We start from the raw sequence: 27,619 nt of genomic DNA, 5'->3' as shown, positions 1-27,619 counted from the left end.
AAGTCATCCCCCTGTCCCCTCCCAGGTACCTTGTCTGTCACTCGGTGTTCCTTCCCCTCTGTCCAGAAACTTCTCCACAGGGCACCGAGTGATTGGACGAGGGCCTGGGGCCACTCCCCTGTCCCCTTCCCATTGGACCAGGCGGAATCACCCCACCGTGGAGCCACTCCCTTCCCCGTCTCCCATTGGTTTTCCCTCCCTGGTTTCCACTCCCATTCCCTTCCCAAATCCTATAATTGCCTGCCCCGAACCCCACTCGGGGTTCCAGCTTGGGGGGGTTTCCTGTTGGTGTATCTTCTTTGCGTTGGCCACGTTGGCTCCAGATTAAAGAAGACTTTTACCCCAGCTGGTTCCGGCTTTTCCTTGCCGCCTTAGGGTAGCCGCTGCTGATTCAGGACCCACGGGGACACCTCTCAAACCCCATCAGGGCGCAGCGAGAGGTGCCTCATTGCCCGTCCTCACCCCAGGTGCCGAGCTAGCCGGGGTTGAGCGCAACATCAGAGGGCACTTGGGGCTGGGGAGCGCGGCAAGTTGGCGCCCAACGTGGGGCCCTGGAATCGCAGCTAGGACCCCGTGGCAGAGGAGTTTGAGGTCCCCCAGACCTCGGGAATTACCCCTCGTGGCCGTCAACTGCCCCTGGTTAGAGCGCGCTCCGTTTTAGAGAGCTGCGCTCCCAGGGGACGGAGCCGGTAGTGCCGGAGGCACCAGCGGCGTCGGTCTCCACCGCGGCGGTTTGGTAAGTTCTGTTTTTTCGTTTCTACCCTCCCCTGGTGGACCCTCACCGTGTAGACGGTGTAGGGGCGGTCCGGCTCTCCCCTAGCCCTCACCGGGTTTGCCTCCCTTCCCGGGCGGGAGTGCGTCGAGGGTGGGGACAGAGCGGGGAGCGGCAGTCTTCTTCGTTCTTTTGGGATTTTCAGAACTTACCTCGCGGGGCACCAATTAACAGCGAGCTATGGGTGCTAAGCTCTCGGTGCCCCAGAAAAGCCTCTATACCCAAGTTGTGGGCATCCTTTTAGTGGGTGGGGTGAAAATTAAGAAAAATGAAGTTAAAAAATTTGTCAGATGGTTGTCGCAGGCTTTTCCCGACGTTTCGGCAGCTAAATTGTACCAGGTCCCCTTTTGGGACCAAGTCGGGAGGGAGATTCTGCGTAAGTCAGATCTTTCTCTCGCAAAATTCACTTTATTGGCTCTCCAAATTCGCGATATTGTTAAAAATAACTACGGAAACCTGCCACAGCCAACTGACAAACAAATCCCCAGTTCAGCGGGTGGGTTTAGCAACCCTAAACCTCTTTCCTCTCCCTCTGCTCCTAATTCTCCCCCAGGCGAGACAGGCGCCGTCTCTGCCTCTCCCCGTTCCCCTGCTTCTCCCAAATGTACAGCCCTGTCCCGTAGAGGGTCTGTTCGTGTTAAGTTATCCCCCGAACCCAAAACCTCTCCCTCGGCCACTCTCCCTGGGCTGCCACAAAATGGCCGCCCATCTCCCTCAGTCTCCCGGGCACAAGATGGCGGAGCCCGCGCGGCTTTTCCCGCCACTTGTGCTCCCCCCTCCCGCAACCCCTTTCTTCCCGCCTCCTGAAGTTCCGCCCCTTCCCCGGATCTCCCCGCCCATGTCCCTCCTCCACCCTATCCCGACCACGCCCCTGCTGACGCGGGGTTTTCCCCGCCCCCTGACTCCGCCTCCGGGGAGGGGAGTTCCCATCCTGCCACTCCCCCCGCTCCTGGCCACGCCCCTTCCGCCCCGCCCCCTGGTTCCCACGCTCTAACTTCCGGTTCCCACGCTATCGGTTCCGGAAGGGAGGGGCGTGGGAACCCGGAACCCTCTCCAACCCTTCCGGCCTTCTCTGCCGCGCCAGTCGTCTACACACCGCGGCAGGGGGCCGGGCCCCTTGCACAGTGGTCACCCATCCCATAGCATGTCATCAAGGAGCTGTGCAAGGCTCAGAGGGAGTTTGGCCGCGAAAGCGAATATTTTCGGGGGTTGCTGAAAGCAACCTTTTCTGCGGCCGAATATGTCCCCGCAGACATTCGGACGCTCATATCATGTCTCATCTCACATGGTGAGTTCCTGATATGGGAGTCGGAATGGAAGCGGGAGATCAGGGATGTTCTCCCTGACCTCTGGGCCTCTGCAGAGACCTCCCGGGATGGGGATGGGGCAGTGATATCCCTCGACCACTTGTGCGGGGAGGGGGATTGGAAGGAGGGGGCAAAGCAGGCGGAAAAAATCCCACGGGGCGCACTGCAGGTCAGTGCGAGAGCGGCGGAAAAGGCACTGGTCACCTTGCGATCGCGCGGGGCGGCCATTGATTTCTTATCTATTAAGCAGGGACCAATCGAGCCATTCGTGACCTTCGTGGACCGCCTGCACAGGGCGATGGAGGCTCAGGTTCCGGACGAGCGCCTGAGGGAGGGGATGCTTGCCACAGTGGCAAAGCAGAACGCAAACGAGCCCTGTCGGCAAGCGATCCTCAGCCTCCCTCTTGAACCTGAGCCCACCCTGCAGGCAATGTTGCAGGTTTGCGCTCGGAAGGTCACGGTCCCTGCGGAGGATCCGCGGAGGACCCCTCAACCGCCATCAAGGAGGGTGTCCTTCGCCGCCGCCCGGACGCCGCCGGCCACACCATCGGCCAACCGTCGTCCGCCAGGAGCATCCCCAAGAGGACCCCCGCAGACGGAAAAGTGCCACCTCTGCGGGCAGGGGGGACACTGGGTCAACAAGTGTCCCCTCAGGGAGGAGTTCTTAAATTACAGGCAACACCAGGGGAGGTCTACCCCCAACTTGGGGGCTAGACCAAAAAACTGATCTATGAGCGCAGTCCCTCCCTGCGCTCAGACAGAAATAAGGTGGGGAGATTAACACCGGAGGAGGGGAGGGACAACACCAGCTTTCGCACCCCGCCTGAGGACCTTTCTTTACAGGACATGACCAAGCACCGGACGAACGAACCAGCCTATATGAGGGAGGACGTGGAATTCATTTCCACTGCTTGGCTGGGTCGAGACCCAACCCAGCCCAAGCCAATACTTAACACCACCTCTAATTTCTCCCCATATAGGTTGGCCCTGACCGACGCTCTGCATCTGCGAGACGATCATTGGCATTTCGTCACTGTCAATGCTGACGACCCAGGGACCTGGAGGAACATCCGTAGTAAGTACATCGTCCTTGGGGACACAAAATACACGCCTTTAGACATTACCATCGCTCCCTGTGTAACATCAAGGGATCCGGACCAGGTGGTTTTGTGGCTGCACTGCTCCCACCCTCCGGCTTTCCTTCCCAAGGGCCAAATCATCGCCCAAGCAATTCCGATATCTGGGCCACCGGTACACCCTGAAGATTTGTGGCGCAAGTCTGCCAAACAGGATTACCAGGTGTGCCGGGCCCAGGTCATTGGGAAGGAAAGGCCGAAGTTGGGTTGTTACATGTGGAAGGGCCAGGAGTTCAAGCACATCAATGGACTCCTGGACACAGGGGCAGACGTCACGGTCATTCCCGAACGGGATTGGCCGTCGCGTTGGGAGTTGCAAAACGTAGCGGGAAAAATTTCAGGAGTAGGAGGCACCCAATTGGCAAAACAATCGAAAAACATCGTCAAAATTGAGGGGCCGAATGGGCAATCGGCGTATTTACGCCCATTCGTTTTAGACTATACGGAGCCCTTGTGGGGGAGAGACCTGATGGCCCAATGGGGGGTCACAATTGACATACCGACCCCCCAGGTTTTTCGGGCAGCGACCATTGAGGAGCGTCCCACCCAGAAACTGAATTGGCTGACAGATACTCCAGTGTGGGTAGAGCAATGGCCGCTGAATAAACAAAAATTAAAAGCGCTCCGGGAGCTCGTGGACGAGCAGTTAGCCAAAGGGAATATCCAAGAAACTACATCTCCTTGGAATTCCCCCGTCTTTGTCCTCAAAAAACCGGGCAAAGACGAGTGGCGGCTCCTTCACGACCTCCGTGCAATCAATGCAGTAATTGAAAATATGGGCTCTCCCCAACCTGGGATGCCGTCCCCGGCGATGTTGCCTCAAAATTGGAATCTGGCCATAATTGATATTAAGAATTGCTTCTTCCAAATTCCCCTACATCCTGATGACGCGCCGCGGTTTGCCTTCTCGGTTCCCTCCATCAACCGAGAAGCCCCAATGAAGAGGTACCATTGGAGAGTACTTCCTCAGGGCATGAAAAACAGCCCAAGTATTTGCCAGTGGTACGTTTCTTCATTGTTGTCCCCTGTGCGTGCAGCCACAACTGGCGTGATCATCCACCATTACATGGATGACATTTTAATTTGTGCCCCCAATGACGATCTGCTTACCCATGCGCTTGAACTGACAACCAGTGCGTTGGTTGCTGCAGGGTTCGAGCTGCGCAAGGACAAAATTCAGAAGATGCCGCCCTGGAAATACCTGGGTTTGGAAATTACTAAGCGGACCATTGCTCCGCAGAAATTGGCCATCAAAAATACAATTTGGAACCTAGCAGATGTCCAGCAGCTGTGTGGGTCTTTAAATTGGGTGAGACCCTGGTTAGGTATTTCCAACGAGGACCTAGCCCCTCTTTTCAATTTATTGAAAGGGGGGGATGAGCCTAGTTCTCCCAGGGAGCTCACCCCAGAGGCCAAAGCTGCTTTAGAGAGGGTCCAGGAGGCCATGTCTGCCAGGCAGGCCCACAGGTGCGATCCGGGCCTGCCCTTCAAATTCATCATCATGGGCAGACTGCCACACCTCCATGGCATCATCTTTCAGTGGATGGAGACCCTGGGAAAGGGCACGGACCAAGGCAAAAAGGACCCCCTCTTAATCATAGAGTGGGTGTTCCTGAGCCACAGTCGGTCCAAAAGGCTGACCAAACCACAAGAACTGGTGGCAGAACTCATCCGCAAAGCGCGGATGAGGATCCGGGAGTTGGCAGGTGAGGACTTTAAGTGCATTTACATACCTTTAAAATTGGAATCGGGCCAATTCACCAAGGCCATGTTGGAACACCTACTGCGAGAAAACGAATCCTTGCAGTTTGCTCTGGATAGCTACACGGGCGAAATTTCTGTTTTGAGACCAGCCCACAAAATTTTTGATTCGGACGTCCAATTCGAGCTAAAAGTAACACGGATTCAGAGCAAAAAACCCCTAAAGGCTCTGACAGTTTTTACTGACGCGTCCGGAGGGTCCCACAAGTCCGTAGTGACTTGGAGGGATCCTCAGACTCAGCGGTGGGAGTCTGATGTCGCTGTGGTGGAGGGATCCCCACAGCTAGCTGAGTTGGCCGCAGTCGTCAGGGCTTTTGAGAAGTTCTCTGAACCCTTCAATTTGGTCACAGATTCGGCCTATGTAGCGGGTGTAGTATCTAGGGCACAGGATGCAATCCTGCAGGGTGTTCCCAACGAGGCCCTCAATGAGTTGCTCTCAAAGCTGGTTAGGCTAATCTCCCACCGAGAGCAACCGTTTTATGTAATGCACATAAGGTCCCACACCGACTTGCCGGGGTTCTTGGCCGAAGGTAATCGGCGTGCCGATGCCCTTGCGGCCGCCCCCGTGCAGCTGGCGCCACTCCCGGAGAAGTTCCAGCAAGCTAAGATCAGCCACCAGTTCCATCATCAGAATGCGCCTGGTCTGGTCCGGGAATTCCACCTGACCCGGGACCAGGCCAAGGCCATCGTGGCGACTTGCCCGTCCTGTAAGTCGCTCCCCTTGCCATCGGTGAGCGCAGGGGCTAATCCCAGGGGACTCCAATCCTGTGAGGTGTGGCAAATGGACGTTACTCACGTCCCTTCCTTCGGGAAGCAGAAGTACGTCCATGTCTCTGTGGACACCTTCTCTGGGGCAGTTTTCGCCTCTGCCCACACCGGGGAGAGGGCAAAGGACGTTCAGAAACATCTAGTCCAAGCCTTCTCCATGCTGGGCGTCCCCAAATTGATCAAAACCGACAACGCCCCCGGGTATACCTCCAGGGAATTTGCCGGCTTCCTGCAGCAATGGGGAATAGAACACAAGACCGGCATCGCCTATTCCCCCTCAGGTCAAGCCGTGGTGGAAAGGACTCACCAAAACATCAAACGGATGCTGAAACAACAACTCTCAGCATCCAAGCATGAGTCCCCCCAAGTCCAGTTGGCGAGAGCCCTGTTTACTTTGAACTTTCTAAATTGTTCATTTGAGTGTCTCAATCCCCCCATCGTGAGACACTTCGGGGCATCAGAGCAGAGCAAGGTCAGGGAGAGGCCGCCAGTTCTCATCAAAGATCCAGAGACCTGGCGGCAGGAGGGACCCTATGACTTAGTCACCTGGGGACGGGGATACGCTTGCGTATCCACGCCCTCAGGCCTGAGATGGGTCCCTTCCAAGTTCGTCCGGCCCTACGTCCCTAAGAACTCGGACAAAAGACCGTCAAGTCCTCAGGTGGGGCACGCGGCCCTCCGCAGGCGGAGGAGGTCCCTTTCCCCCAACTCCGAACCATTTTGTTATGACCTTCCTTTCCCCTTCCTAGGCTCCACGGAGTCCCTTTTCCTTTGGAGGATGGACCTCCCTATTAATTTTAAGTATTAATTTTCGTGTCAGTTTATTTTACAGAGCCGTATCCACCACCACCGGTCCACCCAGCATGTTCCCACCAATCTACCTCATCCTTCTGGGCCTCTCCATCGCCCCACATCTCCTGCATTCGTGGATTGTTCCTCAGCCTTTGGAGTTCGCTGGCGTGTGCTGTGTAAAATCGAGTTCAAGGGCTGAGGACGTCCGGACGTCCATCTCAAGGATGCAGGAGATGATCCATCACATCCAAAAGGAGTCCACAGGATGGCTGGATTCCCTCTTCGAAGGATGGGGCCTCGCTGGGTGGATCCGTTCCCTGATTCAGACGGGCATCGTGCTGCTGCTGGGGCTCATCGCCTTCGCCGGGGGCTTCGGGGTGGTCAAGCGGCTGTTGCTGAAGGCCCTCAGCAACAACATCAACATCAACCACGCTACAGTAGCCGACCCGGGTGAGCTCCAGCCACTTAACATCAGTGAGCAGCCAAAAGAAGACCCAAACGATGTCTGGTTTGACGAGGATGCCAAGGACTCTGTCTCCCCAGTTTAAGGACTTGTGTTTACCTCCCTCTCCTTCTTTTTCTTTTAAACACAAAAGGGGGAGATGTGGTGGTGCGTTTTTATTTATTTTATGTACGGTTTTACAATTTTGTATTTCCCCAATGGTTTGTTCCTGTCTTCCCCTATTTGCTGTATTGGTACATCCTTTTGTTCTGTTTTCCCGCCTGGTCCCCCTTTCCCGCCTTCCCAACACCTGTCCGTCATCCCCAAAACTGCCAAGTCATCCCCCTGTCCCCTCCCAGGTACCTTGTCTGTCACTCGGTGTTCCTTCCCCTCTGTCCAGAAACTTCTCCACAGGGCACCGAGTGATTGGACGAGGGCCTGGGGCCACTCCCCTGTCCCCTTCCCATTGGACCAGGCGGAATCACCCCACCGTGGAGCCACTCCCTTCCCCGTCTCCCATTGGTTTTCCCTCCCTGGTTTCCACTCCCATTCCCTTCCCAAATCCTATAATTGCCTGCCCCGAACCCCACTCGGGGTTCCAGCTTGGGGGGGTTTCCTGTTGGTGTATCTTCTTTGCATTGGCCACGTTGGCTCCAGATTAAAGAAGACTTTTACCCCAGCTGGTTCCGGCTTTTCCTTGCCGCCTTAGGGTAGCCGCTGCTGATTCAGGACCAACGGGGACACCTCTCAAACCCCATCAGGGCGCAGCGAGAGGTGCCTCATTGCCCGTCCTCACCCCAGGTGCCGAGCTAGCCGGGGTTGAGCGCAACATCAGAGGGCACTTGGGGCTGGGGAGCGCGGCACTCTACTCCCACTCCATGTCCAGAGTCAGCTGAAACAGCCACTCCAGCACCAGAGCCAACCTTCAGCTCAACCCCTTTTGAGCAGCCAGAGCCAACACCAACAGAGTCAGGCTGCTCTACTCCCACTCCATGTCCAGAGTCAGCTGAAACAGCTACTCCAGCACCAGAGCCAACCTTCAGCTCAACCTCTTTTGAGCAGCCAGAGCCAACACCAACAGAGTCAGGCTGCTCTACTCCCACTCCATGTCCAGAGTCAGCTGAAACAGCCACTCCAGCACCAGAGCCAACCTTCAGCTCAACCTCTTTTGAGCAGCCAGAGCCAACACCAACAGAGTCAGGCTGCTCTACTCCCACTCCATATCCTGAGTCAGCTGAAACAGCTACTCCAAGACCAGAGCCAACCTTCAGCTCAGCCCCCTTGGAGCAGCCAGAGTCAGCACCAACAGAGTCAGGCTGCTGTACTCCCACTCCTGATCACTCAACTGCAACAGCCACACCAGAGCCAGAGTCGACCTCAAACCCCTCTGAGGAGCCAATGTCAAGGCAACCTCTCTTGCCTGCTCCACATCCATACCAGATAGTGGTGAAATTCTTAACTCGGGTGCACCAGATACTGCTGGGCCTCATGAGAAAAAAGACATGGGCAGCAGGATGAACAGGATCCACTGCAGGCTGCAGTGGACCATGACCATTACATACTGGGGCAGTGCCTGCTCGTCCAAAGGCAGCCTCAGGTCAAAGGCGTCCTCTGTCCTGCCAATCTTCCTCCTCTGCATGCACAAATGCTGAAATTTATTTAGTTGTGTAAATAAAGTTGCCTGTTACCACTGTTAGCATGTGTTTGTAGTCCAGTCCAGTCTCCTGTGCAAGGCAAGGACTCCCAAGCCAGGCACCAGCAAAACAAAGCTCTGATGGGAGAAGGGACACAGGTCACAGGGGGCTACAGCTCTTGAGGACAGCAGTTGGGAACACTGTTTTATGCTGCCCAGCAGTGGAATCCCTGGGTGCGGGACTTGAAACTCAACTCTCATGACTCAGGGAACACCGTTCTAGAAAGTCTCAAGGCTGAAGATTGGCCGGACACAGGCTGAGGAGGAGTTCCACAGCCAGAAGTTCCACAGCCAGGAGCAAGGATTTCTGAGCAGTGGGCAGACCAGAAGAGCTTTGTGCCACCCCCAGTGTTGTGATAGATGAACTGTCCACAGCTCCCCTGCAGACACTGCTGGCACTCAGACTGACTCCACATCTGTCAAAGACATAAGGAATATTTTGGCAAAGTGCCTCATGTTCCCCTACTGAGCATCCTTACCACCCTCTCTGAGGAAGCCACATCCCTGTGCTAAGGCTGGAAAGCAAACACCCAAACCCAAACCCTTTACTTCTTCCCTAGCACACCCACCCCAAAGAAACTCAGAACCAAAATTAAAACAAAACACCCCCACCAAATAACACCCCCAAAAAAACCCACCTCCACATTAAAAAATTAAAACTGGACTATTGAATTAATTTCCCATACATTCATAAACTAGATTATCTCTGTGAAGAGGCATCATCTGGCTTTTGCATAACCAATACTTGGCAACTAAAGTTATATTAGGGGATTTTATTATAGGTTGGGTGTTAGGTTTTCTATCCCATATGCAATGGAATGTGAGGTTTTCTATCCCATATGTGAGGGTTTCTGTCCCATATTCAATGGCATGTGAGGTTTTCTATCCCATATATGAAGTTTTCTATCCCATACTCAATGGGATATTAGGTTTTCTATCCCATCTGCATATTTTCCCCATTCCCTGGAGCCTCTTGCACTTTTTGGAACCTCTGCCAGCAACATTCTACTCCTTGATCTCGGTTTTAATATGTTCAACATATTAATTGTCAAACATTATTAGTGTTTGTTCTTAAGCACACATATGCTTTGGTCAGTACAGAATTCTTAAAAAAAAGGTTTGGCAAAGTAAATGGTTGATAAATCAAGGGAACAGAGAAAAAGTAAACTGTAAGGAGAATGTACATAAATAAATACAAACTTTTACCTTCATCAGGTAGCTGAGACTTCTTTCACTGAAGACATCCCTAAGGAATCCCATTTCCTCTTTATGATTTGAATCAGGTCTTAGCTGAGATGTCAAAAGGGCCAAAGTTTCATGCAACCCTAAATTTAGATTCAGGACAGAACAAAAACATTCTACACAGCATTTCTCACAGGACCTTCTACTGCAGTCTTAACAGTCACTACATTTATTTGGGTATCACATTGATGATCATCACATTTGCAGAGACTTGTGATTATCTCGTGTTTATCCACAGCTCATTTTGCAACACTCCCCTCATAAGTGTCAAGCACACCATCATATTAAGGCAAAATCTAACAAAGCAATATATATTTCTTAAGAAATTATCTTTCACATTTAACACTTCATGTTTATTACTCCTTGTTTCCAGAACCCTTTGTTTCCCCTCTTACAAATTTGAAATTTTAGTACCACAGCAGACTCTCAAACTGATTGAATGACCTTTTTTTGCACAGGTAGCAGCTGTACCTCCCCAGCAGCTTTGCTTACAAGTGTTATCCTGCCCCTTCCACTCTGAGGCACCTATAAAAAGCCAGGCCTGACCAGAGGAAGAAAGGATAAAGTGTAGATTTCCATTGTGGTGGAATCAAAGCTTGTGGCTAGTTTTCTAAAAAAATATTTAAATATCCCAATTTTGCAACACACAGAGCCAGACAAAGGCCAGATTTTTCCCGGTGAACCATGTCTGGGAACACAGGACCAAAACAAAACAGGAAATATAAAAAGGTGGAGGGGGTTCAAATCTATTCCTGTGGCTATTCTCTCCACGAACCTTAGAGTGGATTTTGATCCAGGAGACTCAAACTCACTCCTGCTTTAATCCTAAGCATCATTTATTATCTGTGACTTCTCCTGGGCAGCATACTGGAGAAGCTAGTAAAGTAGCCTTGAACAAAGACACTTATTTTAAGTTAAAAGGAAGGATATTTACAATGTTTATCAACCCCTGTTCAGAAAATATTAAGAAATGACACAGCAAGCAGCAGAGATATATGGGCTGATCTTTAGTAAGCACATGTAGAAGGCACTGTTACACTGAGGGGTCCAATTCTGCCTATCAGAATATATTCAGGTCTATCAGAATATATTCAGATCTATCAGAATATATTCAAGTCTATCAGAGTATATTCAGGTCTATCAGAGTATATTTGGGTGCTCTAGGGTTAGTAGGAAACTGATCCTGACAAACTTTATTAATTTTCACCTTTTACATTCCACCTTCCTTCTTGTAGGTAATTGCTCAGAAACTTCAGTTGAATTATCTTAATTCTATTACATTTTACTCCTATTTAAATTATTTTTATGTGTGAAACAGGTATGACAAGATTTCAGTCACTGCTCTGTTGAAAGCATGCAGCTGAATTACCTGAGTCTTCTGAAAGCACTGGCATGGCTTTGTTCTTACTCTTAGAGACAAATGTTCAACTTCAACCAAGAAGATTTTTCTTCTTTCTGGACTGTGGTTCAGAAGCACTCCTGAAATGAGCAAACATAATACCTAAGCTCAAATATGCAAGAAAAATGTCAGGCATGTAAAAATAGCATTTTTTTTAGTTTTCAGTATAACCTGGATCGAGCAGAGTTCTGCAGTTATTCTGCTGTGCAAGTAACAATGTAAAATACTAGGTTATGTAATGAAATGGAAGTAAAATGAAAAAATACTAGGTTATATAATAACCATATTGTATCTTGGATAAAGCTGAGGCTGAAGAGAGTAGCTCTCAAGATAGGTCTAAATAACCATCTGAAAAAACAGAAGGGAAGGGATGTTTGAAAGCACTGGAAAACATCACGTGCAGAAACAGAGCATGCAGGAAGATGTCACACCACCAGATGTTCTGGGGCTTCCTAAAAGCTCATCTCAAAGAAATGTCCACATCCCTGGGATTCTGAGGAAACGAGGGTACACTTACATGCAGCTCCTTAAAGCTGGCAGGACTGGCACTCTACCAACCCTGGTCACAGGTACTAAGAATGTTATAAAAAATAAAGCTACTTCCACTGCCCAGAAATTGGTTTGGATATTTCTCTTGCAGATGACTCTTGTTACCGAGAGCAAATTACTCCAGAGAAATATTTTTATTTTTATTTTAAAGAAAATCAAAACTGAATCCATGTATGTAATTGCCAGTCCAAGAATAAACATGTTTCAGGGCACTTACAATCTTTTGCATGCTTATAAAATTCATTGGAGTAGTTTATAAAAATAAACCTCCGTAACAGCACAACATACTCCAGCTCTTTGCTGAGTACAAAAAAGGATGCTCCTTGTGTTTCTATTTGTAGATAAGTCTCTCAGAGTTTTATTGTATGAAACAAGTTTGACGGTCTTCCAATTCAAATTTTCTTGATTAGCTGCCTGAAAATACCATAGTACTGCATGACAAATTAGCATTTACTTATTTAGAATTTTCTTGATTCTTGAGTTTCTCTACAACATAGTGATATACTAAGCTCAACAGTCAGCTGTGTTTTACACCCTGTATTTTCTACCACTACAATTAATTAATCCATCTGGGCATAGGTGGACTTCTCTAAGTAAAGGAACTGAGTGTTGAAATTTCACTCTAATCCATGGATTGTGCTCCAGTGCATTATATATACTATACCTTTATTTAAACACTCTTATGACCTATTGCTTAGAAGAAATAAACATTTCACTCAACACGCTTCATGCCAAAGGAATTTATAGGCAATTCATTCGACTGCTTTGGTTCCTTGACTATGGCATTTCATTTGACATATATTTAAATCATCTCAAATTATTAGAAAGAACTTTAATTGCATGCTTCATCTTTGCAACAATGTGGTTCCTACAGTCAAACCTATTTTGCACTAAACCCCACGAAAAGCCAAGATATTTTCTAGATTCTTAGTGAAAAATAGCCCACACAGGAACCTGGAAAACACACATTTCAGCATCGTAAAAACCTGACAGCAAACTCAGGAGTATCAGAATTAGTCTAGGCACAGCAATCAAAATGGAGACTTCCCCTAGAGGCATCTTCCATGCTCTGTAAAGATCTCGTTACACAGAACTGCCTGGAATGAACACTCCAAAGAATGAAAAGCATTCCATACCCAGGGCTGGCTTCAGAGCTATGACAATCAGCCTCAGCATGTGGTATTTTGCAAGATGGGTCTCAAAACCACAAATCACTGCAGCATCAATAGGCACAAATACATTTTTCCTCTTTAAAAATATCTACCTAAAAGTTAATTCATTTTTCACACAAAATGTGAAAAATGCTAAGAGCTAAATAAAGGGCTAATAAAGAGCTAAATAAACCCAACTGATGCTTGCCATAGGGTCAAAACAGAAGATAAAACAGAAGTGTAACATGATCTGGCATATCCCTATTAACTTGTAGAATAAACCTATTGTGGTTCACAGCCTAACACTACATAAAGCTTCTGTAATCCAGATTGTACCATTCAAAGCACTAGTTGCTTTCAGAAAGCATCTGCAGTTTAACATTTTACACGACCCTAGCGAATAGGTCAGAAAATCCATCAGTATCCTGACCGGGCCATAGGTGATAGCTGACGGCCACACAGATTTCTCCTCCTGTCAAACCTGAGCGATGCTCTTTCGCGGGGTAGCGTAGGTACTGTAGCAGGGAAAAACTCTACTCTGGTGCTGCCCGAGCACAGACAGAACCGCGCATCCCTGCTGGGCACCGCGGGCCGGACTCTGCCCCAGAGCCCCACGTCAGGGGCGGCCCCGGGCTCAGCCGGGCAACCCTCGGCCGGCCCGGGGCCCGCCCGACACCCCACGGGCAAGGGCTGTCCCGCCCCAGGGAGAGCTTCGTGTGAGCTCCACCGAGCCGCTGATTCTGCCGGAGGCGACACCCGAGGGCCCAGACCGCCTCACGGCCGCGTCCGGAGGAGGCTGCGCTCCGCACGGAGCGGACAGCGGCGGCCCTGCCCGAGCTGCTCGCCGAGCCGCGAGGCCGCCCTCAGCAGCGAGCACATTCCCGCACCACTGCGAGGGTGGTGGAGGGCCGTACGTGTCTGGCAGGGCGGCTCGGAGGCGCTGGTGTTCCCCTGGCCGCTGCAGACCCTCACGCTGAAGTTTCCTTCTCTCGTGCCCTCAGGGCTCCCAGAGCCGCCCTGGGCTCTGGTGGAGCAGGCCGGGGCTGCTCCATCCCGGGGCACTGGGCAAAGCCATTCCTTGGTGTGGGTTTGATGTTCCCCACACAGACAGCGCCGGGCTGTTTTGGGGGCTGTTTTGGGGAATTGGGGCTGTTCTGAAGACTCGGCTGCAGCCCTGCTCAGAGGGACCGGGAGAGGCCCAGCAGCACGGAGCCAGCCTGTCTGGAGCACTGGGGCACCGAGCAGGACGCAAAACCTGCTACAGAGAGGTGCCACTGGCCACAGCAGCAAATGAGGAAATCTTCCTCTGGCTGCAGGTCAGGGAGCAGCGGGTGTGATCAGCGGCGTTCCATGCCCCTGTAAGGTGGAGGTGGAGATTGGAAGAGCCTCTGGAGGGACTGGCTGGACGCTGCAGTGGTCAGTGTGACACGGAGCTGTGGCCGGCCTGGTCAGTGCAGGTCACTCTGGCCCCTCTGTTTGGAGGCACAGGTCACCTCGGGGCTGGAGCCCAGCTGGAGTCAGGAGAGGCTGCGCTCAGCAGTGCCTCTGGAGTTGATAATCTCTCTCTGATTCCCGTGTGGTTCATGTGCCACTTCCCAAACAGCACGGAGAAGCCCACCTCTGCCTTTAGTGTGCTTTGAGAAAGCCCAGCTCAAACCTGCTTAGTTTTCTAGTGAGGGAATTTGTCTTTCTCCACAGGCTGCAGAACCCAGGAGTAGGTTGCCAAGTGTGGACAGTTGGATGTTTTCCTTTCACTGACCACTGGGGCTTTGGGGTCCTGTGTAAATCCATGGGGCAGAGGGATGCTGGGATCAGGTGGCAGTGCTGGCTGCTGGAACGTGCCAGGATCCTTGTCTGCAAGCTGCAGTTGAGTGCATTCTGTAATTCCTGAACCAGAGGTGCTCACCTGCCTCTCCCATCGAGTGGGTTTGTTTTTTGGGGTCCTGTGTTTCTTTCTTGTTGTCTTCCACAAATCCAGGGAAAAACACGCATTTTATTTCAGTTCTTCTCCTCACCTAATCCTCTAGCTGCTCATCTAGAGGTCTCTTGCAGCCCCTGATACTGAAGGAGTCTTTTCAGGGTTACCTAGGGGCTCTGTGGGGTGAGAGCTCATGGATGAAGTGCTGCTTGTGGCCAGGGAGCAATGGAATGGCAAGCAGCTGGCTCTCTGGGTAGAGAGGTCTCATTTCTAGCTAAGGGAACCTATTTCTGGCTCTGATCCACAAACTGGGTCAGGTCCAGGCAGTTCTCTCTGGACTGCCCACACTGGTAAATGCAGCTGCCTCAACTTCTAATTTTTCTTTTTTTCAGACTCCATTGATGATGTGTCTTATGACCTCCTGGAATGCCATGGCAAAAGGAACCTTCTTTTCAGCTGCAGGGGTGGCACCTTCATCATGTGCTGCCCTTCTGGAGCAGGAGCTGCTGGCACATCAGCCATTGATCTGAGGGAATGAAGCAGGGTGCACAGGAGAGCATTTCTCAGAGCCAGAGGCCATGGAACAGGGTGGATGCAAGCTTGGGGAGTTCACCTCATATTAAAATCCTCTGTGGCCTATGGGGAAACAGCAAATCTCTCTCTGCAAAGCCTAAGACTGGAATATGCCAGCACCCATCATGCCAATATGTCCCTGTCTTGTTTCCAGACAAACCTCCTGTTAAACCTGCCAGAGTTGCCAAGATGACCAGAAAAGTGAGGGCCTTTCAGACAAATCCTCTTCCCCTTGAAGACCTCTCTGAGCTCCCCAGCTCCTTCTGATCTCTGCCCCATCCTTGGCTTTCCACCCCTCTCCCTGCCTCAGGAGCCATTGCTGGGAAGGATTTACCAGCTTTGGGAACTGGGAGCTTCAAGATTGAAGACTTCCAGCAGGAGCCCCAGTTCCCAGATGTACCCAGTACATCTGTAAATCTCCCCCACAACTGTTATTTGCTAAATGGAGCAGTCCCAGCAGTGCTGTATTTCATCCCAGCATTTATTTAGCTTTATTTTTTGTGCTGTACAATGTGGCTGCTTCAGTGAGGCCGTGGTCCCCCCACCTTCCCCTGCCTGGCCTGGCTGTCCCCAGGGCACCTTGCTGAACTCTCCCATGGTGCTGCTTACTCCTGGGCTTGTGTCACATGTCCTTTCTAGAGGATGATTTTATTCAGCAAACTCCTGGTGCAGGACAGCAAAGCTGCAGAGATGAGCACAGACGCCAACAGAGAACCTGGGTGTGCTGAGGCAGGACATGGAACTGATGCAGGCCAAAACTGCCCCAGGGTCACCCCATTCCAGTCAGGAGTGTGGTATCAGGGCTACCAAACCGTGAAGTGTGGTAGCCCCTCTGTGCATCCCTGTGGGATGAGGAGGACAAGGCAGGGGAGTGTGTGAATGGGGAGGGAAGAGCTTCCAGGTGTTCTGGATGAGGTGTGGTAGAGCCAGGGCAGCCTTCCTGTGCACCTCAGGTGAAGTGCTGAGGGAGTGACCTTCACACAAAGCCTTGGGTTTTCCCACTGCATTCCCCAGGTGCAGCAGAATGTCAGAGAAGGAATCAAAGCACGGAGGATTTCCAGTGAAGGAGATACTGGGAGGAGTTGGACATGTGTTCTTCCATTCCATAAAACAAGGAAAACCAGGGGCCAGAGAGAGGGATAAGGAGTTTCCAACGTCTGCCAATCCCTGGTGACTGCCCTCCCTGCCCTGCCAGACCCTCTGGCACAGATTCCAAAGCTGTGGGGCAGATCATGAGGGTGAATGTCCTGGTTCTGGCCAGGATGGGGTAAATTTTTGCCATAACCAGGACAGGGCATGGCCAGGACGTGGAGGTTGTTCTGAACCACTCCACAACATTTTCCAGGGACAGGGGAAGAAATCTCCGCTGGATAACATGCATGACAGCCTGGTTGGGTACTGCCAGGCTCTATGGGGTGGATGGTTGCATGTGAATTGTCCCAGTCCATTATTAATATTGTTGCGGTTACTGCTCATTTTCTTGTTTCATTGCTGTTTCCATTATATTGTTCTTGTCTCAACCCACAGTCTTTAACTTTTGTGCTTCCAGTTCTATTCTCAAGCCCACCAGAGAAGGGAGGGGAGAGGGAGAAGGGAGTGAGGAGCAGTGGTTTGCAGTGTTCCAGTGGAAACACCAGACTGGGGAATGCCATTCCCAAACCACAAAAGTGAGTGCATGAGCACTCTCCATCTCAGTCCCTTGTTTTCTGCAGCCATGACCTCCAGCACCAGTCTCCAAAGCAAGAGGCAGCACTGAGGCATTTGCAGTACTCACCCTGCTCCAGACATGGAGAATGTATAAACAGACTCAGAAGGGCTTCCTCATGGCATTGAAACTCCTGTCAGCTTCTCGCACTCTGCCATGGTCAGCAATTCCTCTTGCAACACTCAGGAGTTTCCAGGTTTGTTCCATCAGCTAAGGCTTATGTGCCTTGAAGCATCCCCCCAAGTAGTTTGCACATGGCATTGTTCCTTCCTGTCCTCTTTCTAGCTTTGATGTGCTAGTTTTCTCCATCGTGTGGTGGCTCTGAGCACCCTCTCTGACCAAACACTGCCTTTGGAGTGACTTTCCCTCTGTGCCAGATTTGTCTGCCCATGGTGTCGTTTTGCATGTGCGAGGCAAGGGACCCCTTTTGCCTTTCACAACCTTCAAGGTCCCTTCCAGCCCAAACCATTCTGTGGTTCTGTGAGGCTGTGGCCTTTCCCTGCCCTCTGAGGACACTGTGCCCAGAACCTGGAACCACCCACTCTGTGACATCAGCCCCAGGTGCCATGGACAGTGCAGTTGCTGCAGCACTCGTCAGAGACTGCACTGGAAGAGACAAGCTTTTGTCTCTTTCAGCTGACAGATGCTGCTGACAGCGATGAATCTTCTGTACCTGTACCTCTTCATCCTGCTGGCTGTGTACAGACCTGCACATGGTACCTGGGGCAACTGCAGGTATGGCCCCAGGCTCTAGGAGGGTGCTTGTCCCCCATTGCCACACCCCAAACCCCATGTGGGAGCCTCCTTGCCAGCACCCAGGTACTGGAACAGAAGGGCAGTAATGATTTTGTGCTTCCAGAGGGACCTGTGGGCTCCGGCCCATGGCTTCTGACTACAACTCCATAGATGCTGACTACCGAATTGTGACTGGCACAGGTGCCCTGCCAGGGGCCTGGCCCTGGATTGTCAGCATCCAGGACCCCAGGAAAATAGGCACCGGCCATACATGTGGAGGGTCCCTCATCAGCCCACAGTGGGTCCTCACAGCAGCCCATTGCTTCCTCCAGGCCAGGTAAGGAGGAGCAGGGAATGAGGGTATCCTCACCACACAAACAGTTGCCCAGCCTGCAGCACCTCAATACTACGGGGCCCAACTGAGGGACTGCTCAGAAGGCTGGGCTCGTGCCACTGCTGCCCAGCAGCCTCCAGTGTGGCATTCCTGGAGCCTAAGGCATGCTAGGGCAGTCACACTCCTCATTGCCCTGCTTTCCTCTCTGCCTTGAGAAGCAGAAGGAAGGGAAGTGCTGAGCTGCCACAGTGATGCCTTTTCAGGACTACCTAAAAACAGGCCAGACAAGGAATAAAAAGTGATTATATTTATTGAAGGGCCTCCAGGTCCATTTTAGGCAAAACAAAAGACCCCCCCCAAGTGCTACAACCCAAAATTGACCACGGGTCAAAGGTTTTCATACCTATAAATTTGGTCCATTTGCATATTTAGGGTTAATCTTCTAATTACAGCTTCAGGTAATGAAGTCATTTACCCCCAGTTTGCTCCCCTCAACTCACTTTTGTTTCCATCTCTCGAGGCCTGAGGCAGTGAGGTATCCTTGATTGCCAGGCCTGGAGAGGAATTTTTGTGACCAGAATGGGAAAGCAGCAGCAGCTCACACTGTGTGCAGAATTTAGTTATACAGTAAAAAACTGCAGGATTACAAATGGATGAAAAATACAAAAGCTAAAATCCTAAGGCATCAACAGCACACGGCTCTGCTCTTCCTCAGACCCCTCTCTGCCTTGCAGGAATGTCACCATGTGGCGTGTGCTGATCGGGGCCACCAAGCTGACCCATCTGGGCCCTGAAACTCAGGTGCGCCACATCAAGCGGCTCCTGGCCCACCAGGAGTACACGGCTGATTCCCAGCAGAACGACATCGCCCTGCTGGAGCTGGACAAGCCCGTGGAGTGCAGTGACTACGTCCAGCTTGCCTGCGTGCCCAACGCCTCGCTCACAGTGTCAGAGCTGAAAACCTGCTACATTGCTGGCTGGGGTTCTGCCACTGCAAAAGGTGAGTTCCCAAAAAGGGCCCTGAGGGTGAGCTGGGCACACCAGCAAGATGGGTTTGGCTTCCTGACAGCACAAACCAAAGTCAGGCTGTAGGATGTATGCCTCTGGAGAGCTGGGCCTGGCCTGCTCCCCAAAGGCAGACAGAAAGGACACAGCGCTTCAACAACTGCTCCAGAGGCAAAGCCAAGCCCTAGGGAATGAGTTCACCCCCAGACAGGGGAGTGGAACTGGCAAAGAGCTGCTGGGTGCCTATTCCTTCCTGTGCTTGCAGCTCAGGGTCCGAGTGATGTCCTGCAGGAAGCCAAGGTCCGTCTCCTGGATATCCGGCTGGTTAACAGCAGCCGTCGGTACGCTGGGGCCATCCACACCCACAACCTGTGTGCTGGCTACCCACGGGGTGGCATGGACACCTGCCAGGTATGAGTGCTGGGAGCCAGCAGCGAAGGTACCCCGTCACCATGGGCTTTGTCTGGCAAACCACTTTTCCTCCACTGCTGGAGTTTCCTTGCCAAGTGACCGTGTTCCCCAGGCCTGCCCCTCTGCCCAGAAAGCCCATCCAGTGTTCTCAGCAGCCCACAGATCCAGATTCTGGATGATCTATGCTCTGCCCATCCAGGATCACTGTGCAGATACAAAAGGGGGCCTTCACAGACACCCACCCTGTTCCCAGCTAAGGTTCTTGAGACTCCAGCACCTGAGCAAAGCCTTTTTGTACCATGAATACAGCTGTGGCAGGGGCTGCAAGAGAGAAACAGGCCTCTAGTGCTGACAGCAGCCACCCAACAGCACCCTAATCCTCTTTCCTCTGTTGCAGGGTGACAGTGGAGGGCCTCTGGTGTGCAAAGATAACCATGCTGGCTACTTTTGGCTTGTTGGAGTGACCAGCTGGGGAAAAGGCTGTGTCAGAACAAAACGCCCGGGAGTCTACACCTCCACTCAGTACTTCTACAACTGGATCCTGATTCAGATGGGCATGCGTCCACCTGGAACAGACACTCTAGCACCAGAGACAACCTACATCTCAACCCCTCTTGAGCAGCCAGAGCCAACACTGACAGAGTCAAACTGCTCTACTCCCACTCCATATCCTGAGTCAGCTGAAACAGCTACTCCAAGACCAGAGCCAACCTTCAGCTCAGCCCCCTTGGAGCAGCCAGAGTCAGCACCAACAGAGTCAGGCTGCTCTACTCCCACTCCATGTCCAGAGTCAGCTGAAACAGCCACTCCAGCACCAGAGCCAACCTTCAGCTCAACCTCTTTTGAGCAGCCAGAGCCAACACCAACAGAGTCAGGCTGCTCCACTCCCACTCCATGTCCAGAGTCAGCTGAAACAGCCACTCCAGCACCAGAGCCAACCTTCAGCTCAACCCCTTTTGAGCAGCCAGAGCCAACACCAACAGAGTCAGGCTGCTCTACTCCCACTCCATGTCCAGAGTCAGCTGAAACAGCCACTCCAGCACCAGAGCCAACCTTCAGCTCAACCTCTTTTGAGCAGCCAGAGCCAACACCAACAGAGTCAGGCTGCTCTACTCCCACTCCATATCCTGAGTCAGCTGAAACAGCTACTCCAAGACCAGAGCCAACCTTCAGCTCAGCCCCCTTGGAGCAGCCAGAGTCAGCACCAACAGAGTCAGGCTGCTGTACTCCCACTCCTGATCACTCAACTGCAACAGCCACACCAGAGCCAGAGTCGACCTCAAACCCCTCTGAGGAGCCAATGTCAATGCAACCTCTCTTGCCTGCTCCACATCCATACCAGATAGTGGTGAAATTCTTAACTCGGGTGCACCAGATACTGCTGGGCCTCATGAGAAAAAAGACATGGGCAGCAGGATGAACAGGATCCACTGCAGGCTGCAGTGGACCATGACCATTACATACTGGGGCAGTGCCTGCTCGTCCAAAGGCAGCCTCAGGTCAAAGGCGTCCTCTGTCCTGCCAATCTTCCTCCTCTGCATGCACAAATGCTGAAATTTATTTAGTTGTGTAAATAAAGTTGCCTGTTACCACTGTTAGCATGTGTTTGTAGTCCAGTCCAGTCTCCTGTGCAAGGCAAGGACTCCCAAGCCAGGCACCAGCAAAACAAAGCTCTGATGGGAGAAGGGACACAGGTCACAGGGGGCTACAGCTCTTGAGGACAGCAGTTGGGAACACTGTTTTATGCTGCCCAGCAGTGGAATCCCTGGGTGCGGGACTTGAAACTCAACTCTCATGACTCAGGGAACACCGTTCTAGAAAGTCTCAAGGCTGAAGATTGGCCGGACACAGGCTGAGGAGGAGTTCCACAGCCAGAAGTTCCACAGCCAGGAGCAAGGATTTCTGAGCAGTGGGCAGACCAGAAGAGCTTTGTGCCACCCCCAGTGTTGTGATAGATGAACTGTCCACAGCTCCCCTGCAGACACTGCTGGCACTCAGACTGACTCCACATCTGTCAAAGACATAAGGAATATTTTGGCAAAGTGCCTCATGTTCCCCTACTGAGCATCCTTACCACCCTCTCTGAGGAAGCCACATCCCTGTGCTAAGGCTGGAAAGCAAACACCCAAACCCAAACCCTTTACTTCTTCCCTAGCACACCCACCCCAAAGAAACTCAGAACCAAAATTAAAACAAAACACCCCCACCAAATAACACCCCCAAAAAAACCCACCTCCACATTAAAAAATTAAAACTGGACTATTGAATTAATTTCCCATACATTCATAAACTAGATTATCTCTGTGAAGAGGCATCATCTGGCTTTTGCATAACCAATACTTGGCAACTAAAGTTATATTAGGGGATTTTATTATAGGTTGGGTGTTAGGTTTTCTATCCCATATGCAATGGAATGTGAGGTTTTCTATCCCATATGTGAGGGTTTCTGTCCCATATTCAATGGCATGTGAGGTTTTCTATCCCATATATGAAGTTTTCTATCCCATACTCAATGGGATATTAGGTTTTCTATCCCATCTGCATATTTTCCCCATTCCCTGGAGCCTCTTGCACTTTTTGGAACCTCTGCCAGCAACATTCTACTCCTTGATCTCGGTTTTAATATGTTCAACATATTAATTGTCAAACATTATTAGTGTTTGTTCTTAAGCACACATATGCTTTGGTCAGTACAGAATTCTTAAAAAAAAGGTTTGGCAAAGTAAATGGTTGATAAATCAAGGGAACAGAGAAAAAGTAAACTGTAAGGAGAATGTACATAAATAAATACAAACTTTTACCTTCATCAGGTAGCTGAGACTTCTTTCACTGAAGACATCCCTAAGGAATCCCATTTCCTCTTTATGATTTGAATCAGGTCTTAGCTGAGATGTCAAAAGGGCCAAAGTTTCATGCAACCCTAAATTTAGATTCAGGACAGAACAAAAACATTCTACACAGCATTTCTCACAGGACCTTCTACTGCAGTCTTAACAGTCACTACATTTATTTGGGTATCACATTGATGATCATCACATTTGCAGAGACTTGTGATTATCTCGTGTTTATCCACAGCTCATTTTGCAACACTCCCCTCATAAGTGTCAAGCACACCATCATATTAAGGCAAAATCTAACAAAGCAATATATATTTCTTAAGAAATTATCTTTCACATTTAACACTTCATGTTTATTACTCCTTGTTTCCAGAACCCTTTGTTTCCCCTCTTACAAATTTGAAATTTTAGTACCACAGCAGACTCTCAAACTGATTGAATGACCTTTTTTTGCACAGGTAGCAGCTCTACCTCCCCAGCAGCTTTGCTTACAAGTGTTATCCTGCCCCTTCCACTCTGAGGCACCTATAAAAAGCCAGGCCTGACCAGAGGAAGAAAGGATAAAGTGTAGATTTCCATTGTGGTGGAATCAAAGCTTGTGGCTAGTTTTCTAAAAAAATATTTAAATATCCCAATTTTGCAACACACAGAGCCAGACAAAGGCCAGATTTTTCCCGGTGAACCATGTCTGGGAACACAGGACCAAAACAAAACAGGAAATATAAAAAGGCGGAGGGGGTTCAAATCTATTCCTGTGGCTATTCTCTCCACGAACCTTAGAGTGGATTTTGATCCAGGAGACTCAAACTCACTCCTGCTTTAATCCTAAGCATCATTTATTATCTGTGACTTCTCCTGGGCAGCATACTGGAGAAGCTAGTAAAGTAGCCTTGAACAAAGACACTTATTTTAAGTTAAAAGGAAGGATATTTACAATGTTTATCAACCCCTGTTCAGAAAATATTAAGAAATGACACAGCAAGCAGCAGAGATATATGGGCTGATCTTTAGTAAGCACATGTAGAAGGCACTGTTACACTGAGGGGTCCAATTCTGCCTATCAGAATATATTCAGGTCTATCAGAATATATTCAGATCTATCAGAATATATTCAAGTCTATCAGAGTATATTCAGGTCTATCAGAGTATATTTGGGTGCTCTAGGGTTAGTAGGAAACTGATCCTGACAAACTTTATTAATTTTCACCTTTTACATTCCACCTTCCTTCTTGTAGGTAATTGCTCAGAAACTTCAGTTGAATTATCTTAATTCTATTACATTTTACTCCTATTTAAATTATTTTTATGTGTGAAACAGGTATGACAAGATTTCAGTCACTGCTCTGTTGAAAGCATGCAGCTGAATTACCTGAGTCTTCTGAAAGCACTGGCATGGCTTTGTTCTTACTCTTAGAGACAAATGTTCAACTTCAACCAAGAAGATTTTTCTTCTTTCTGGACTGTGGTTCAGAAGCACTCCTGAAATGAGCAAACATAATACCTAAGCTCAAATATGCAAGAAAAATGTCAGGCATGTAAAAATACCATTTTTTTTAGTTTTCAGTATAACCTGGATCGAGCAGAGTTCTGCAGTTATTCTGCTGTGCAAGTAACAATGTAAAATACTAGGTTATGTAATGAAATGTAAGTAAAATGAAAAAATACTAGGTTATATAATAACCATATTGTATCTTGGATAAAGCTGAGGCTGAAGAGAGTAGCTCTCAAGATAGGTCTAAATAACCATCTGAAAAAACAGAAGGGAAGGGATGTTTGAAAGCACTGGAAAACATCACGTGCAGAAACAGAGCATGCAGGAAGATGTCACACCACCAGATGTTCTGGGGCTTCCTAAAAGCTCATCTCAAAGAAATGTCCACATCCCTGGGATTCTGAGGAAACGAGGGTACACTTACATGCAGCTCCTTAAAGCTGGCAGGACTGGCACTCTACCAACCCTGGTCACAGGTACTAAGAATGTTATAAAAAATAAAGCTACTTCCACTGCCCAGAAATTGGTTTGGATATTTCTCTTGCAGATGACTCTTGTTACCGAGAGCAAATTACTCCAGAGAAATATTTTTATTTTTATTTTAAAGAAAATCAAAACTGAATCCATGTATGTAATTGCCAGTCCAAGAATAAACATGTTTCAGGGCACTTACAATCTTTTACATGCTTATAAAATTCATTGGAGTAGTTTATAAAAATAAACCTCCGTAACAGCACAACATACTCCAGCTCTTTGCTGAGTACAAAAAAGGATGCTCCTTGTGTTTCTATTTGTAGATAAGTCTCTCAGAGTTTTATTGTATGAAACAAGTTTGACGGTCTTCCAATTCAAATTTTCTTGATTAGCTGCCTGAAAATACCATAGTACTGCATGACAAATTAGCATTTACTTATTTAGAATTTTCTTGATTCTTGAGTTTCTCTACAACATAGTGATATACTAAGCTCAACAGTCAGCTGTGTTTTACACCCTGTATTTTCTACCACTACAATTAATTAATCCATCTGGGCATAGGTGGACTTCTCTAAGTAAAGGAACTGAGTGTTGAAATTTCACTCTAATCCATGGATTGTGCTCCAGTGCATTATATATACTATACCTTTATTTAAACACTCTTATGACCTATTGCTTAGAAGAAATAAACATTTCACTCAACACGCTTCATGCCAAAGGAATTTATAGGCAATTCATTCGACTGCTTTGGTTCCTTGACTATGGCATTTCATTTGACATATATTTAAATCATCTCAAATTATTAGAAAGAACTTTAATTGCATGCTTCATCTTTGCAACAATGTGGTTCCTACAGTCAAACCTATTTTGCACTAAACCCCACGAAAAGCCAAGATATTTTCTAGATTCTTAGTGAAAAATAGCCCACACAGGAACCTGGAAAACACACATTTCAGCATCGTAAAAACCTGACAGCAAACTCAGGAGTATCAGAATTAGTCTAGGCACAGCAATCAAAATGGAGACTTCCCCTAGAGGCATCTTCCATGCTCTGTAAAGATCTCGTTACACAGAACTGCCTGGAATGAACACTCCAAAGAATGAAAAGCATTCCATACCCAGGGCTGGCTTCAGAGCTATGACAATCAGCCTCAGCATGTGGTATTTTGCAAGATGGGTCTCAAAACCACAAATCACTGCAGCATCAATAGGCACAAATACATTTTTCCTCTTTAAAAATATCTACCTAAAAGTTAATTCATTTTTCACACAAAATGTGAAAAATGCTAAGAGCTAAATAAAGGGCTAATAAAGAGCTAAATAAACCCAACTGATGCTTGCCATAGGGTCAAAACAGAAGATAAAACAGAAGTGTAACATGATCTGGCATATCCCTATTAACTTGTAGAATAAACCTATTGTGGTTCACAGCCTAACACTACATAAAGCTTCTGTAATCCAGATTGTACCATTCAAAGCACTAGTTGCTTTCAGAAAGCATCTGCAGTTTAACATTTTACACGACCCTAGCGAATAGGTCAGAAAATCCATCAGTATCCTGACCGGGCCATAGGTGATAGCTGACGGCCACACAGATTTCTCCTCCTGTCAAACCTGAGCGATGCTCTTTCGCGGGGTAGCGTAGGTACTGTAGCAGGGAAAAACTCTACTCTGGTGCTGCCCGAGCACAGACAGAACCGCGCATCCCTGCTGGGCACCGCGGGCCGGACTCTGCCCCAGAGCCCCACGTCAGGGGCGGCCCCGGGCTCAGCCGGGCAACCCTCGGCCGGCCCGGGGCCCGCCCGACACCCCACGGGCAAGGGCTGTCCCGCCCCAGGGAGAGCTTCGTGTGAGCTCCACCGAGCCGCTGATTCTGCCGGAGGCGACACCCGAGGGCCCAGACCGCCTCACGGCCGCGTCCAGAGGAGGCTGCGCTCCGCACGGAGCGGACAGCGGCGGCCCTGCCCGAGCTGCTCGCCGAGCCGCGAGGCCGCCCTCAGCAGCGAGCACATTCCCGCACCACTGCGAGGGTGGTGGAGGGCCGTACGTGTCTGGCAGGGCGGCTCGGAGGCGCTGGTGTTCCCCTGGCCGCTGCAGACCCTCACGCTGAAGTTTCCTTCTCTCGTGCCCTCAGGGCTCCCAGAGCCGCCCTGGGCTCTGGTGGAGCAGGCCGGGGCTGCTCCATCCCGGGGCACTGGGCAAAGCCATTCCTTGGTGTGGGTTTGATGTTCCCCACACAGACAGCGCCGGGCTGTTTTGGGGGCTGTTTTGGGGAATTGGGGCTGTTCTGAAGACTCGGCTGCAGCCCTGCTCAGAGGGACCGGGAGAGGCCCAGCAGCACGGAGCCAGCCTGTCTGGAGCACTGGGGCACCGAGCAGGACGCAAAACCTGCTACAGAGAGGTGCCACTGGCCACAGCAGCAAATGAGGAAATCTTCCTCTGGCTGCAGGTCAGGGAGCAGCGGGTGTGATCAGCGGCGTTCCATGCCCCTGTAAGGTGGAGGTGGAGATTGGAAGAGCCTCTGGAGGGACTGGCTGGACGCTGCAGTGGTCAGTGTGACACGGAGCTGTGGCCGGCCTGGTCAGTGCAGGTCACTCTGGCCCCTCTGTTTGGAGGCACAGGTCACCTCGGGGCTGGAGCCCAGCTGGAGTCAGGAGAGGCTGCGCTCAGCAGTGCCTCTGGAGTTGATAATCTCTCTCTGATTCCCGTGTGGTTCATGTGCCACTTCCCAAACAGCACGGAGAAGCCCACCTCTGCCTTTAGTGTGCTTTGAGAAAGCCCAGCTCAAACCTGCTTAGTTTTCTAGTGAGGGAATTTGTCTTTCTCCACAGGCTGCAGAACCCAGGAGTAGGTTGCCAAGTGTGGACAGTTGGATGTTTTCCTTTCACTGACCACTGGGGCTTTGGGGTCCTGTGTAAATCCATGGGGCAGAGGGATGCTGGGATCAGGTGGCAGTGCTGGCTGCTGGAACGTGCCAGGATCCTTGCCTGCAAGCTGCAGTTGAGTGCATTCTGTAATTCCTGAACCAGAGGTGCTCACCTGCCTCTCCCATCGAGTGGGTTTGTTTTTTGGGGTCCTGTATTTCTTTCTTGTTGTCTTCCACAAATCCAGGGAAAAACACGC

This window comes from Lonchura striata, chromosome 27 (assembly GCF_050655825.1).
Source record: "Lonchura striata isolate lonStrDom1 chromosome 27, ASM5065582v1, whole genome shotgun sequence".
NCBI lineage: Eukaryota > Metazoa > Chordata > Aves > Passeriformes > Estrildidae > Lonchura > Lonchura striata.
This window is presented reverse-complemented; position numbering follows the sequence as displayed.